The following is a 16,687-nucleotide window of genomic DNA, read 5'->3' as shown; positions in this document are numbered from 1 at the left end:
CCCCACCACCGCCGGCGACCACCGTCCCCACCCTGAACCCTAAGATAGATACTGGGGTACCTCTCCGGCGAGCCCCCTCCCCGCTGCGGCTGGTTCTTCCTTAACTCCGGCGAGCCCCCCCTGAAAATCGACTGACCCAAAAGTTGATTCAGTCGACTGAAGTGTAGCTAAATCGGAGCAGCATCCCAAGCAAGAGCAAGAGCGAGAGCAGCAGCGCGAGCAAGAGCAATAACAAGAGCAGACCAAGCAGGGGACCAAGAGCAAGAGCAGAGCAGCAGCACCAGCGAGAGCTAAAGAAGAAGCAGCTCCTACTAATGTGGACATCGCCGCCGAGGGAGTGACGCCATGGAGGAGGTGGCCGGCGACGCCGCCGTGGATGAAGCCGCACGGTGTCGTCTCGGGACCGAGCGCCGGCAGCACCGTGAGATCGAATCAAGAAGAAAATGCGGCGATTAGTGTACAACCTCTTTGGTGGTGCCGATTAGGCCTCAGCTTCATCCGAGGAAATGGTGATGATGATGCTCTTCTGGTGGTGCAGGTGAAGACGGCGGTGTGGGAATGGAGGTGGCGCGAAAGACGAGGGGAACGTCGGGGCAGCTCCTTAGAGGTGGGGACGGGGTAGCTGAACTGGCGGGACGACGAGATCAATGAAGGATCCTCATCTGGTACGGTGGATGAGGGACGTCGAGGTGTTGCTGTGGACGATGTCATCAGGGAAGAGGCTCCGACTGTGTGGCGGACGGAGGAGGGTGTGGGGCTTCACGGGTTTTCGCGGCCTCGGGGTACGAATGGGTGGGCGGATGGGATGGGAGTGGTGAACCATGGCTTAGGGACGCACTTGTCCGAAATGTGGGGTAAGTTATGAAATTACCCCCACTGATTTGAGCTAGGCGGTTCTTTTGGTTCAGGGGTGTCACGGGCATTTCACGTGTCGGGATTTCACAGGAGGTGGGAGTTTTCGCGAGCGTTGTAATTTTGGAATAGCAAGGCGCGGATTAAGATGGAGGGAGTTGTCGGAGCACAACAAGACAAAGATATATCTTAAATATTTCGGGGTAACAAGGCGCGGGTTGAAGAGGCGGGAGTTTCGCAGCACGATAGACAGAGACGCTAGCTTGAAATTTCGGCATAACAAGGCCTGGCTTGAAATTTCGGGAGGACAAGCTTAACGTATACCCAAAAAAAGACAATTCGCACCTTATCACTAGAGAGAGCTATGTCCTGTTTTACTATATCACTAGAAATGCATTCAAATACAGCAAAAAAACAAAAAAAATCAGGACAACAAATATAACGTGTACAGTACCAAAACAATTTGCACATCCCTCAACAATAAAAAAAGAATGTGTGTTGTCTAGCATATGGACTAAATTTGAGTACATTTTCCCTGTTTGAATGGGATTGTACTCGGGCTAGTTATACAACCATCTAAATATCATCTTCACAACACATGACATGAATATAGGAGAAGTAAATTCCTATATAAATACGAACTACATGTACATACGATCTCAAATTCAAATATATGTATAGATTTAATGTTGAACTCAAATAATAGTACATGTATACTCTAGCTAGATATTCAGAATCTAAACCATGTATGATATACTACGTACAATGTGTTTAACAAGAACAACACACACACAAACACCATTTAGACTAGTAAGGTACACGTCCATTGCATGCATGAGATTTGGCAACCAAATTATGAATAAATACCACATTATAGCATGTAAGCTTTGAGTCATATATGCATGATGTAGATGTTTCTTAAATTCTTATAGTTCATTTCATTCAAAATCATCTAGTTTTTATAAGAAAGCTAATCTATTTTAAGATTCATAGAATTGTGCGTTGTAAGGCATAAAGTAAAAACAAATAATGGCAAATCATGTAGAAAAACATTTGGGCAATTCTGATATGGAAGATTCTAGAACAAAGAAGAAGTGATTGTGTTTTGAGATTTGTGCATTATGCTTAAGTTCAACCATGGAGTCTTCTAGATTGTACATGTGGCAAAATTTGGTGGAATCTAGATGATATCCAACGGCCAGTTGTGGTCAAATTTGCCATCTCTACACCATCGGATTGGCCTCATCCAATGACCATCTTTCAAAGTTAAAGTTATCCGCACACTATATAAAAAATATAAAATATAATATATATATATAGGGGTATAGATATAGATATGTGATGCGAAAGCCACCCATCATCTCCAATTAGAATAGTGTATCCATGCACGGATGCAATGTGGCCAAACGATGTCTGCCATCGATATCTCAAATACAAAATCAGTCTAACCTTGTTCAGTGTGTATACAGTACAACATGCTCGTTTCCAAACCACACCACCCATATCTCAGTTATATTCTTGCATGCATGGCTTTCAAACATCATGATCTCTTATTCAAATATTTGAATTCTATTTTACATTGATTATGACATCACCTAGTCTTTTACACCCACACAGTCATCTTCTCTTTATAATTGTATCATTAACTTTCTCTCGTGCATGCATGCACACACAGTACCAGTCGACATTAACCATCACACACATGCAATCTTTTTCTTCAGGTTGGTCTCCCATGTATGCACACACACACACACCTCCCCCTCCACATAATATCGGGCATTATTAATCTCTCATGTGCATGCGCAACGATCGATGTTCCTCTATGTGTGTGTATATATAGCTAGGTCTTTCACAGTTTTCCACATAAACCGATCAATCTATATATCTAGTGAGGTCTCACCCTCTTTCCCACGTCCACATCGATCAATCTATACCTCTCTATATAGGATTACATAGCTAATACACCCACATTAATTATATATCCAACGTCCCCCTCTCATCATCCATGCCTCGGCTTCATCTCTCAGACGCGCGCACAGTGGCGAAGACAGGGGGCAGCAAGGGCCCTGCCCCCCTAACATCACTATATATCGAGGCTAATATGAATGTGATCATTAGACAATTGCTGGTAAAATGGTTTAAGTTGGTGAATTGGCCCTCCTCGTAAAGGATTAGCCATGCTGGCCCCCCTAGCTCATTTTTTATCATGGCTCCGCAACTGCGCGCAACAGCGCATGTTCTCGCCCCCTCTCTTCAAATATCGATCTCGCACTTGTGCACTCCTTCATAGTCTCCCTCCACTTGGCCCCTCGCACCATCTTCTTTCCCCCCACCGGATTTTGCCACATGTACAATCTAGCAGACTCCATGGTTGAACTTAAGCATAATGCACAAACTTCAAAACACAAGTGCTTCTCCTTTGTTCTAGAATCTGACGTATCATAACTGCCCAAACTTTTTTCTAGTTGAATTGCCGTTATTTGTTTCTACTTTATGCTTTACAATGCACAATTCCATGAATCATAAAATAGATTAAGGGCTTCTTTGATTCAAAGGATTCTCAAAGGAATTTTGGAGGATTCTAATCCTTAGGAATTTTTCCTATCTTGGTTGTTTGATTCGTAGGTTTGTAAACCATAGAAATTTTTCCATAGGATTCATTTGCACTAGATTTCATAGGAAACATCCCCATCACTCAAACCACTTTGAAAGAATCCTGTGTTTTTTCTATGCACAATCAAACACTCGTACAATCCTGTAGGATTCAAGACGACATTCCACTCTAATCCCATGTTTTTCCTATTCCCGCATTGTGGAAATCCTACGAATCAAAGAGGCCCTATCTTTTTTTTTATAAAAATTAATTTATTTTGAATGATATGAACTATAAAAATTAATCGAAGGTCTACATCAGGCATATATGACTCAGAGCTTACATGCTATAGTGTGGTATTTATTCATAATTTGGTTGCCAAATCTGATGCGTGCAATGCACGTGTACCTTACTAGTACTTCGAGTATGTGCAAACACGTAAATTAGAATTCCAATGGCATGCTACACACTGTCTCTCTTACAATTCATGAAGCTACGTGGCACATGTGGAGGCGTTGTCGCGACCTCCTTGTGTGGATTGATCACAGTGACGTGCTGCTGCTTCCAGAAGAATGTACTCGTCCTCTCTGAGCCACACTGGCGGTACATGCACGAAGCGAAGATGTGAACGCACGCCACGCACGCACTCATTCCCTCGCACGCACACGCGGGTACACGGGGCGATGCATTTTTTTACAAAGATCCACCCCATGTGATAATTTGACGCGTGTAAAGTCCTTCATTTCATGGATGGTCAATTAATACAGCGCATGCAAATTGAGTGGACGTGAGGGCGGAAGAAAGACATTACTACTCCACTGCGCGCATGCGAGTAGTTAAATCACGGGGTGCCAGTACTTCCATTGGTCTCCTTCGTATTTTGTGCCAATTTTTGACCATATTTGTAAGTAACATAATATTTATGCATGTCGTAAAAAGTGGCACAAAAAAGGGGGCCAATAAACCAGGACGCAGGCAGCATGATCAATTTTTGCCAGGGCTACTGTTGGTGGCCTTTGTATTTAAATAAGGACGGAGTGGAGTAGTACTATCTTTATCTTAGCCTCGTAGGGCTCTCCCAACGCCTAGGCTCGCCTCCCCGCCTCGCCCAACGGATCCCGCCATGGAGGATCCCGCCATGGATAATCCCTTAGATCCCAGGATCCCGCGGGCTGCCCTCTCGCTGCGGTCCGCAGCACTGCCGCCTTTGAGCGAAACCCACATGTGTTTTAGAGGGGATCCATTGCTCTGGAATCACAGATCGGTGGCGCCGGAGGACATGCCAGGGCTGCGTTTCAGGTGGTGGGCAGCAAGGGCAAATCGGATCGAGGAAGCATCGCATCGATTGGAGAGAAGTTCCAAGGAGTTGCGCCTGGCGCAGCACAAGGCGGAGGCGCAAGTCGATCTTAGGGGAGAGATGCTGAGGGATGTCAGCATCCGGCAGCGTCATGTTGATTTCGAGCTAGGGCTAATGGCAGAGATCATATTCACGGAGTCGACTGCGGAGGAAAGAACGCGCATGCCTGCGAAATGGCATCAGCAGCCGGTGCAACTGTTCAAATGGGCAGTAGGAGAAGCCAAATCCCGAGACCAGTTGCGGCGGCGCCGCTGGGCATGCATCGTAGGCGAGGTGAGCTGCCCTCCTTCCCTGCCAGCGATGCAGTGACCGAGGCGGTTGCTGCTGCAGTGAACTTGCAACGCTATGTCTGTTTGCAACCTTGACAATCACTCCATCTATATGTATTGTTTTCCTGTAAAAAATACTTGGTCATTTGGAAAAAGATGGTAATTGATTTATCACTAGTTTTAGAATGCTTGGTCGTGACAATCAATCGAAGCCACAACGAGAAGTCTCCATCGCATAAGTACTTTACGGTCGGTCGCACCAACAGACGGTCGATCGGACCCGCGTCTCACCGAAGGGACACGCATCGGCTTGGTCTGACATGTACGACCAGTTATATCACTGACTTCTGCGACTGCATTTGAGCAGTGTAGTACTACCTCTATCTCAGTTTACAAGTCTTGCACGTGTACCTAGGTCGTTAATTTGACCAACTTAATAAGAGCAATACATTACGAAAAATATATCATTACAAACTTCAAATATTCTATTTTTTAATGATATATTTTTTATGTTAAACATTTTATGTTCTACTAAACTCATTGGGAGTACTTGAAACTAATGTTCCACTAAACTCATCGGGAGCCGTTTCGGGCCTCGAAACCAAAACCATCAATTAATCTTTACCTTGTTCCCATCACATTGCAAAGTACTAGTGCTACAATTAAGTGCAAGCCTGCTCACGCCTACCAGTACGTACCAAACCTGAACGTGTTCCCACTATGCAGATTTTAGTACTAGTGCTAGTACTTAGGTTATAAAAGGGGGAACTACCTAACCGAAAATTACTCTACCTTCCTCCACATAAGTCCTCCTTGTTCGTTCGTCCTTGCCATGGCCGGTGTGCAGAGCTCTAGGTCGAGAACTATCCGAACTACTCGTAACAAGGAAGCGACAACCAAGGCTGCAGAAAAAAAGAGAGGGCTCGCCGCCACGCAGAGACCTCGAAAGATCTCTCACGGGCAGGCGATGGCTCCCAGGAGTGCCCTAGCCGCGGAGGCGAACATGCCGAGCTGGTGGCGCTAGAGTCGTTATCCCTCGACGGCATGCCCGATCAGCTCAATAAGCACCGCAATAAGCAGAATGAGTTCATCCACGGCTTGGTGGAGCTGCTGAAGGAGAGCCTCGACGACATGCCCGCTGAGCTCAATGAGCAGGGGGAGTTGACCGCCGGCTTGGTGATGCTGCTGAAGAAGAGCATTGCCTCGGAGAAGAAGGCGACCGGCGAAATCCTGCAACTTCAGGAGGACAAGGCGAAGCTCTGCCACGAGCTCGACCTGCTGAAGGAGGAGAACGCCGGTTGGAAGAAGCTGCATGAGAATAGTAGTTCCTCGATGAAGATGTTGCAGGACCTCGTCATGGAACAGAAGGATGAGTTGGCGAAGCTCCGCATCGAGCACCCGGCTGCTGTCAAGGTACGTAATACGGCCGTGGAACAGATGGTGAAGGCTCGCGTCAAGAAATACCGCATCATGGACACAATGAAGAAGATGGCGGAGGAGACGTGCAAGGAGATGGAGGTCGTGGAGGGGATGAAGAAGCAGTTACGACTCCGCGGCCAGCAACCCTTCATGTAGTGAGAGCAGCGCCCCAGACTTGTGTGCGCGTCTTCCTTCTTTATTTGGGGTGATAATCTTCCTTCTTCTTTTGCTCCTGTGTTTCTTCTTTTGCTTTGGGTGTTTCGCCGCACGTGTCACCTTCTCTGCGAGGCATGAATAGAACAATGCTAAAAATGAGATGACTAGTAAATTAGATCATTCTTTATCTCCAATAGAACAATGCCTCATGCTAGTAATTTATAATAAGAGTAGAGAGTAGAGGATATGGCACTGGGCTGCCGTGTTTCGTGCTCCTCCGTCGTACTCCAGTGGAAAACTTGAGTATACCGCACGGTTCTTTGCTCCTCCTCAGGTCGTCGCCACATTTATACAAGCAGTCAAATCACAAGGCCCCGCCTTCCAGCAGTAATGAGCTGTCAAATCACAAAGGCCCTAGCCTCTTTTCAAACCGACGACCAAGCTAGACTGCCCCTCCCTCTAGCCTTTTAAAAAATGTATACTTTTGTACAGTAGTATCGATGGATTGCACCATGGAGGAAAACTAACAAGATGAAATTAAAGAAAAAGGTGGTACATATAGAGAGCAGGCGTCGCCAAATTATGCATATAGTACTATTAATAAAGCTAGTACGTGCTTAAATGGGGTCCTAAATTATATTAAAGAAATTAGCATACCAATTTAATTCTTGGGTTCTTATTTTTTATGCCACTAGTTGTGTATCACTACTCAGTTTTGCCATTAGAAGCTACAACTACTCAAAAATGCCATCGATCCATGAGATGCCTGCTCAAAAATGCAATTAGATATCTCAAAAAGGCCATCGTTAAGTTAGATGTTTGCTCAAAAACGCCATTAGACATTGTTATTTTCACGTCAAACCCGTTGACATGTTATATGAAAAAATAAGCCGATTCTCACAATGATAAGTGTGGCCCCACTTGTTAGGACTAACCAAGCGAATAATTTTATAGAAAAATAAGAACGATGTTGGGATCAAGTAGGCCCCACACTTTATTTTACTGTAGTGAGATAGTGGGAGAGCTGGCATGTTGGTCCATCGGTACTTATGTCATTATAAAATGGCCAAAGAGATTTGAGTCACAATAATGGTGTCCAGCACAACACACCTCTCAAATAAAACTAAGCACCCTGAAATTCTTTGACAACTAAACTGCTGGCTATATGATGTTGGCCCTATATTGTACGTATATAATGTGAAGAAATGAGTGGTAGTACTATACCAACTAAAAGATGAATTGTAAGAAATACTAGTATGTACGTACTGAAGAGTTAAAGTAACGAGAAGGAACATAACATAGTTCTGCTGGGGGCTCAGCACAACACACCGCTCAAATAAAACTAAGCACACCTGAATTAAACTAAGTAACTAATCCGGTAGACACTGCATTAGAACCACCATGAGCAACGACATTGCCACCTTACTCAGACTCCTCGTCCACGTGCTCGACTTCGTCATTGTCCCTCTTCCTCTTGGGCGATACTTCTTTGCTTGAACCGCACACTTGGACCTTGCTCTTCATCCAACCCTTGTAGATGTTCAAACAAAGGTATCCATCCATTGCAGCGTAGTGGATGTGGTCTATATCTAGTACATTCCACTCCCGTGCATGATGAAAGTTGAACGGAGGTTTCTTTAGTGTACCGTATGAAGGATGAACCATGGCTCCTGCCAGGGTCAGCATTGAAGGCTGATCACGGGAGGGCACCAACCGTTTCTTCTGGAGGTCAATGGGGTTGCCTACAACGAGGCCTATCCGACCCAGGATTTCCTTGACGTTCCAAAAGTCTACAGTAACGAATTTGACTAGTCCGCTCTTGAGGAACTTCTTAAATTCCTCGCACTCAACATCGGCATGGCATATGTGGTAGACCAAGCATAAGTCATGCACGCAAACCTGGATCACGGCGGGCTTCTTCTTCTCAGCCTCCTTTAGATTCTTCTCGCTTCCCAGGACTGTGGTGTACTCAACATCTAGCCCAGCGACCCACTCATTATTTGAGTTTTCGAACATGTTTCTGAAGCAAGCAAGGCATCCTTTCACCGTTGCGGAAGAAAGGGTGTAGATGACGTCGAACTTATCACGGGTGATGGTTCTAACCTTGTACTCACCGCCGATCATGGAGATTTGGGACGCCATGGATTTGGGAGGAGGGTTAGGATTAGTGGAACTGCCGTAATGTGAAAGGACGAGATGACTAGGAGCGAACTGCCGTAATATTAAAGGAAATCCGGGGACGAGTACGAGCGAGAACTGCCAGCAGTTTTTGTAAAAATGCTGAGTGGGGCATGCGAACGGCAGGGTAGTGGCTTGCCTGGTGCATAAATGGATTCATGCACAGTACTATGGGGGCCCAATTAGATGTCATGTCTACTTGACGTCCAATTAAATGGCTTTCGATGTCATGTCAAGCGTCGGGAAAATTACAAGTGATATGAAGCTTTCGAGTGCCCTTGGATCTGAGATCGAACGGTTGCATGGCGTGATTCTAGACCTATCGGTGAATATCCTATCCTAGAGGGTTATTCTGATTTTTTTTAGCAACTTAGCATGCGACCGTTCGATCTCAGATCCAAGGGCTGCCAGCAGCCCATATCATGGTCGCCCTACCACGACCGTCGCCTCGCTTGCGCGGTCGCGCCCTTGGAGATTTAACATGGTGCGTTAGGCTATCTGATGTTGGCATGTCATACATAGTCATCACTTAGTCACTCATACTACAACAAGGTTAGCTATAAGGTTGGCTATAAGAGTATTTTTTCACTTCTCTCTATCTCTTTCTTCGTAGTATTTATTGCATTTGCCAAGGAGTGACCTCTTTCAATGAAATGGTGCTTAGATGAGGTGCTATGGGCATTAAATGGCTTAGCAACTCAAGTCCCCAATGCATAGGTCCTTAGTTTTTTGTTGCTAAGTTTGCTTCATCTAGGTACACGCGCTTAGCACCGTTTCTTCCTGGGGTCACCAAACTAGTCTCTCTCTTCTTAATTAACCTGCCACATCATACTTTATGCCTATGTGGCAGGCTTAGCACCTGTAGGATCAAGTACAATAGTGGGCTATAAGCTCGCTTTACATGGCATTTTTGCATATGTGGGGGAAAGAGGCAAGGAAAAATTGGAGGAGTGGGCTCTCAAGCAAGAGCCAGCCTCTACATGGTGGAGCATCAGTAGAGGCACCTGTATGGAGTTGGTCAGGAATCGGGACACTCATGCCGGTCGTAGCGCCGCGGTTAAAATGATAATGGCAAGTCATATCACCGGGCCCCACCTGTCCAGTAGTAACACGCTGTCAAATCACACAGCCCTACATTTGCAGCAGCCTACTCCCTCATCTTCTCGCATCTCCGTCGAACCGACTAGGCGGAACTTCCCCGCCTACCACGCGGGAAAAGCCCCGCCCTCGACTTTTAAATAGTACAGTATACTAATTTTGTATCCATGGATTGCGCCATGGAGCAAAGCCTCAAGAAAATGGCGGTACACATTTACGGCGTACAGCACGCCCATCGTGTTCGCGTCGCACCCCAGACGGTCGGTCGGTCTGGCACGCCGCTCTCCGAATGGAACGCGCATCATATTGCGTTTGCACACACATGTGGGACCGCAATTGAGAACCGACCATAGGCACTCTCCCCGGCCTCGCAAGTCGGGTGAGTTAATAGAAGAGAGAGACGAGCGATAGTACTAGAGAAGTGTTGTACAGGCGTTGGTGCCTGGACGATCCCTGCATGACACGGAAAATCAGTTCGTCCATGCATGTGACTAGACTCCAGCAGACACGCCTAGATTGGCTATCGTCTACATATCGTGCAGGCTGTGTTGTGCAGGGCTGTAGTTCTGGTGAGAAATCTAAAAAAAGTTTCTTGTCATCTCGCAAAATTAGGTGTCACGTGCTTCGAATCATTGTGAGGGTTAAACAGCGACAACTGAGTTCCTCCAAGGCGCTAGTCATGGGGGCCACATCCATGAAGACTACTCAGCTACCATCTATGTCAAGCCAGCTATGTTACTTAGTGCATCTATCGATGGACCCCTTTTCTACGAGTTTATCTTTTATTTGAGCTTTGATCCTCGTCTAGTTTGTCCATCCGGATTCATGTTGTCTCCTTTGGGCAGTGAGGTTATGGTTTATTGTCATGTTATAATCTGGTGCTTTAGCTCAAAATGAGGACAACTGCGCCTCCGGGGCACGTGCGTGAAGACAGTCATTGACGAGGTCAAGCCGGCTCCGGTAGACAAAAGAAAACTAGTAGTACTCCACTATATAAGCAGGAGCTTCCCCGCTTTCTTGCTAGTGTTGCTCTCTTCACACTGTCTCGTCCTCTCAAGATCTAAACACGACAGTGGAGGCCACACTCTCTCTCTCTCTGCTCACCGCTGGTCACAGATCCAGCCGTATCCTCTCCGCCAGGGAAGGTGAGAAGGTGCAACGTTCACGCGGTCGTCCTCGGTGATGGCTCTTGCCCACTGTCGGCGCGTCCCGATCAGCATGCTTTGCCGTTGTCTCCCAAGCACCGCTGGCTAGGGAGGGCCTCCGACCCCTTCTTCCTCGCTGCCATAGTGTGGGCAGATCCGGCCTCCCGCCGCCCACCTAGCGACATCCCGGCGACCCTCAGGTATAACTTCCTTCGAAACCGGCCTTGCACTACTTCCTGAGCTCCTGACGTCGCTGCATTTGTATCTTTTACTATTTCCCAAGCCCCCTCGTAGATAGGATCTATTGGCTGTTCGAAAGCCACCTAAATTTTTACTGTTAAGAGGTAAAACTAGTTCATGCACTCGAATCTAGTACTACTTGGTTCAAACAAGGAAGAAAGGGGGTGGGGGTGGGGGAGATTTGTTACCTGAATCTAGGACTTGGTCGAAAAGGAAATAATGGGGGCGAAAAGTAGCAGAGACTGGCTATCCAACTGGTCTCTAAGTCTAATAGGGAAATAAAGGGAAACGTAGTTCAAACTCAATATAAACCCGATCTATTGGTTGAAAAAGGAAAGAAAGTGGGGACTGGGGGACAAGTCAATAGAGTAAGTCCAGCACTAGATTTGCTAGCCTCACGTAGTATATGGTGGCTATACTGAACAAAAACGGGACCAACCCAGATATTCTGTTCTCATGTTTGTTTCCCCGAGCCACTCTTATGTAATGCCACTAGTAAAATGTAGCAGTCGCACTGCTAAAAGTAAGGACATGTTAAACCAATGTTGCTGGTAAAATGAAGCAATGGCACCATTAAAGTAGAGTCGTATTTAACAGTTGTCATAGTTAATCCTAATGTCCACACTAATATCTAGCAATGCTGCTGCTTTAGAAATTGCTACTGTCCTTGTAGGATTGCCATTCAGATAAGGAACATGCTTCTTTTCATTTGAGGTATGTTTCATCACTTGTTTGTCACCCTCCTTTCCACCTTTTTTGTGCAAACAGAGACATACATTTCATGCTTGATCTTAATTGAACTGGACAAATGATATCCAAATTATAGTTGAAATTCCAGGAGCTTCACAACCAACCTTGATGTTGCTCAATTTTACTGCAACTAATGAAGAAGAGCTCGGTGGGTTTCGTTTTCTGATGGAAATGGAACCGGGGCTGGAGCCCTTTTCTTAAACAAAATGAAGAAGAAGCTACTAGCTCATGGGACATTGCTTCATTTTTGGTAAACTGCACCAAAAGGTCCCAAGAATTGAATCATCCATCTTTGTGACTGGTGTCATCCCTTCTACGATGGCGTTGACTGCAGACATGGTTCCCATCACGAGGTATGTTCCTTTTTGGTCTGACTGTTTTCCAAAGATCCTGCATTGTCGGTGTACAAAGTAGGGGCACACCTTTGTACCCCTTTACTTGTGCACGGGCAGTCGGAGCCGCGCGCCACGGCCACACTAAGCAGGGCAGAGGAAGGGAGCCGGAAAGAAGCCGAAGCAAATGATGGCCAAGGCAACGCCAAGACCAAAGATACCAAAGAGCGAGAGGGCGAGGTGGATTCCCCCGGCGAGGCCCTTGCCGGGGCAGCCTCCGCGGCCCCGGTAAGAGCCTTGCCGGGGCAACTTGCCCGATGCTAACAGAGCGAGCCACCCTTGAGCCCACGGGTTCCAACTCAACCAACCACATTGGAACTAGGGCTCGGGAGGCACCTCCATGGTAGCATGCAAATCTTTGTCAAGACCATAGAGATATGAGATCAGAAGAGAACCAGAAGACGGCGACCCTCGGCGGGATCCTTGCCGAGGAGATCCATAAGACCCCCGGCAAGCACCTTGCCGGGGACGACTGCAACGCCATGGCAAGACCCTTGCCGAGGGCGTCAGCGGGGCCACAGCCAGGCCCGCGTCGACCAAGACTCCACCGCCGTCCCCAAGCAGCTGCTAGCTCAACCAGTTGGGCAGGCACCTGCGTGGCGACGGGCGGCCTCTACGCCAACTCAGCAAGCACCTGCGTGGTGGCATGCAGATCTTCGTGAAGACCCTACCACCGCACCACTCAGCTGCCTGCCTGCCTACATGGCGCCGCATGCACCTCTGGCCTGGGCGCGTGTCGAAGCAAGGCGAGGCGGCAACGGACGGGACGGGCCTCGTTCCCGTCCCCAATAAAGCTAAGGGACACCTAGGCTATGCATTAAATGCGTCTTGTCCTGTAACACGAGCGATAAGCTCGCAGCACTGTAGGCCTTTCCACCTCCTGTGTGCCACTGTGGCGGCCCCTTTCGACTATAAAAGTAGGCCCTTGGCATACTGGAGGGGGATTCGGCTCTTTTGGACTACGCAGCCACGGTAGCTAGTTCGAGAGCTCGAGAACTCTCTCAAATACACACCAAAGCAGGGCTAGGGTATTATGCATCCTCGCGGCCCGAACCTGGGTAAACGATTCTTGTGTTGACTGCTAATCCTGCTCTTCTCACAACCCCGCGCCCCGGCAACCGTAGTAGGGATTCTTGTGATCCCATAGGTGTCGTTTCCCACCGACATCTTTGGCGCGCCAGGTAGGGGGCGCAATTGTGAGAATCTGGTCTAGTAGTTAGCCTAGCACTTCTTCATCGCCATGGCCTCTAAGGAAGAAGACGACCAGGAGAAAACTACGCCGCCTGCAAGCGCGAAGGACGCCAACGCAGCAACGGAAAAGCTAAGTCATCTAGAGCCTTGAGCAATTTCCTTTTATGCATGAGTTTATTGTCCTCGGAGATCCTGCCTATGTATGGAAAACCCGCACGTAAAGGGGCCCTTCCGCAATTGGCAACGCCCTTGTTCTGTTTCGAGTCCGCTCAACAGCTCAAGCGGCCGCGTCGAGGGTGGCAGGGTAGCCTTCCGCACTAGGCAACACTCTCGATTCTGACTCGAGTCAAGCTCGACAGGTCGAGCGGCCGCGTTAAGGGCGGTGGGGTGGTTTGCCCGGCAGGAAGTGCACCCGGCAGGCCAATGGGGATCCGTCCTCAAGACGCCGCCCTGGTTTTACGCGCCAGCAAGCCTACTTGGTTAACGTAGGGTGGACATACAAAGGGAAATCAAACAGGAAAATAACATGCATTGTATCAAGAGTACTGCAGAGTTATATTACATCAAATTGTTGCCGCGGTTCTAACTAAAGATAGAAATTGTCTTCGTCATGAACCTGCAGCGGCGATAAGAAACGGGGTGCCTAATCCCGGCGCTGGCCCTCCACCCTTTGAATTCCGTCGATGAGGCTGATGATGGGCTCGATACACTCCTTGAGCGGCGCGAGGTCAGTGCCCTCCGGCAAGCTCTCCAGCGCGGCGTCGAAGTCAAGGGTGGGGTTCTAGTACGCCACCTTGGTGAGGACCTTGGTCATGGCACCCCGGCAAAGCCTTCGGTTCTCGTCGGCCAGCAAAGCCGCCCTATTGGAATGGAACTGCTCCAGGGCCCCGAGAACACCCTCGAAGAACAGGGTCAGCTTGGCGTTGGTAGTCCCGCTGCGCTCTGGGGCGTACCTCACATTTGGCATCCCCATGGTAGCTAGCTGCGTGGTGATCCTGCCGGCGACGTCCTCAAGGCGGTTGATCCAGCGATTCTCGCCCTCCACGAAATCCTTGTGGCTGGCGGCTTCGTTCCTCCGCTGCAGCTTCTCGGCCTCCAGATCCTTGGCCAGGGTCTCCTCCCGAGTCTTGGCCTCTGAGAGCATCTCCTCGAGGCCCTCCAGCTTCAGCTTGAGGTCTTTGATGGAGTTGTTGGCCTTAGAGAGCTCCCCGGCCCTGCTGACGGCCGCGCCCTGCGCCTTCGTCAGGGCGCCGTTGAGCGTGTCCTTCTCCTGGGACAGGTTTAGGGCCTGCTCCTTCAGCCCATCCCGCTCCACTTCCAGCTCCTTCACCTTGCCGGCGTGAACCAGAGCCTGGGCATCAAGCGTCTCCATGTGCCTTTGCTCCAGCTCCTTCACCTTGCCGGCGTGAACCAGAGCTCGAACACGTCGACCGTCGAGGGGAAGTAGGCGAGCTGTGTCAGCTGCGCCCCAATGCACTCTCCAGCGGTTCCGTCGCTCCAGCGTCCTTGGCCACTCCCTTGCCCTTGGTGGATTTGGGCGCCATAGCGACTAGGGGGAGCAAGAGACAGAAGACGGCGGAGACGCAGCGGCGGCAAGCGAAGGCAAGAACTCAAGAAGGAGGAAGAAAGGGGGCGGCGGCTCTGAGATTGGAGAAGACGCAGGGAAGGGGGTAAAGTGAGCAGTGCGCCCGCGGTTATTCCTTTTTACGGGGAAGGCGCGTGTCGCCTCCTTTCCCATTAACTGCGATGTGACGCATGCATGCGAGAACCGCCCCACGCATACCCCCCACGTCACGCACGATCCTCCATGATGCGCGTTCAACGCTGGTCGTGGGGAAACGTAGCGGACGAAGAGTTACTGCGGTGAAAATCTGCCCCGCCTGCCCGTGCACCGTTCTGGGCCTAGCCCAACAATGTGTCGCGCTTATGTGTGGCCCAGGCCCGGGGGCTCCTGTCGGTGTACAAAAGTAGGGGCACACCTTTGTACCCCTTTACTTGTGCATGGACAGTCGGAGCCGCGCGCCACTGCCACACTAAGCAGGGTAGAGCAAGGGAGCCGGAGAGAAGCTAAAGCACAAGATGGCCAAGGCAACGCTAAGACCAAAGATACCAAAGAGCGAGAGGGCGAGGTGGAATCCCCCGGCAAGGCCCTCCGCGGCCCCGGCAAGAGCCTTGCTGGGGCAACTTGCCCGATGCTAATAGAGCGAGCCACCCATGAGCCCACGGCTTCCAACTCAACCAAACACATTGGAACTAGGGCTCGGGAGGCACCTCCGTGGTAGCATGCAAATCTTTGTCAAGACCATAGAGATATGAGATCAGATGAGAACCAGAAGACGGCGACCCTCGGCGGGATCCTTGCCGAGGAGATCCCCAAGACCCCCGGCAAGCGCCTTGCCGGGGACGACTGCAACGCCACGGAAAGACCCTTGCCGAGGGCGTTAGCGGGGCCACAGCCAGGCCCGCGACGACCAAGACTCCACCGCCGTCCCCAAGTAGCTGCTAGCTCAACCAGCTGGGCAGGCACCTGCATGGCGACGGGCGGCCTCTACGCCAACTCAGCAAGCACCTGCGTGGTGGCATGCAGATCTTCGTGAAGACCCTACCACCGCGCCACCTCAGCTGCCTGCCTGCCTACATGGCGCCGCATGCACCGCTAGCCTGGGCGCGTGTCGAAGCAAGCCGAGGCGGCAATGGACGGGACGGGCCTCGTTCCCGTCCCCAATAAAGCTAAGGGACACCTAGGCTACACATTAAATGCTTCTTCTAATGTAACACGAGCGATAAGCTCGCAGCACTGTAGGCCTTTCCACCTCCTGTGTGCCACTACGGCAGCCCCTTTCGACTATAAAAGGATGCCCTTGGCATACTGGAGGGGGATTCGGCTCTTTTGGACTACGCAGCCACGGTAGCTAGTTCGAGAGCTCAAGAACTCTCTCAAATACACACCATAGCAGGACTAGGGTATATGCATCCTCGCGGCCCGAACCTGGGTAAACGATCCTTGTGTTGACTGCTAATCCTGCTCTTCTCACAACCCCGCGCCC

Source organism: Triticum aestivum, chromosome 4D, assembly GCF_018294505.1.
Source record: "Triticum aestivum cultivar Chinese Spring chromosome 4D, IWGSC CS RefSeq v2.1, whole genome shotgun sequence".
NCBI lineage: Eukaryota > Viridiplantae > Streptophyta > Magnoliopsida > Poales > Poaceae > Triticum > Triticum aestivum.
This window is presented reverse-complemented; position numbering follows the sequence as displayed.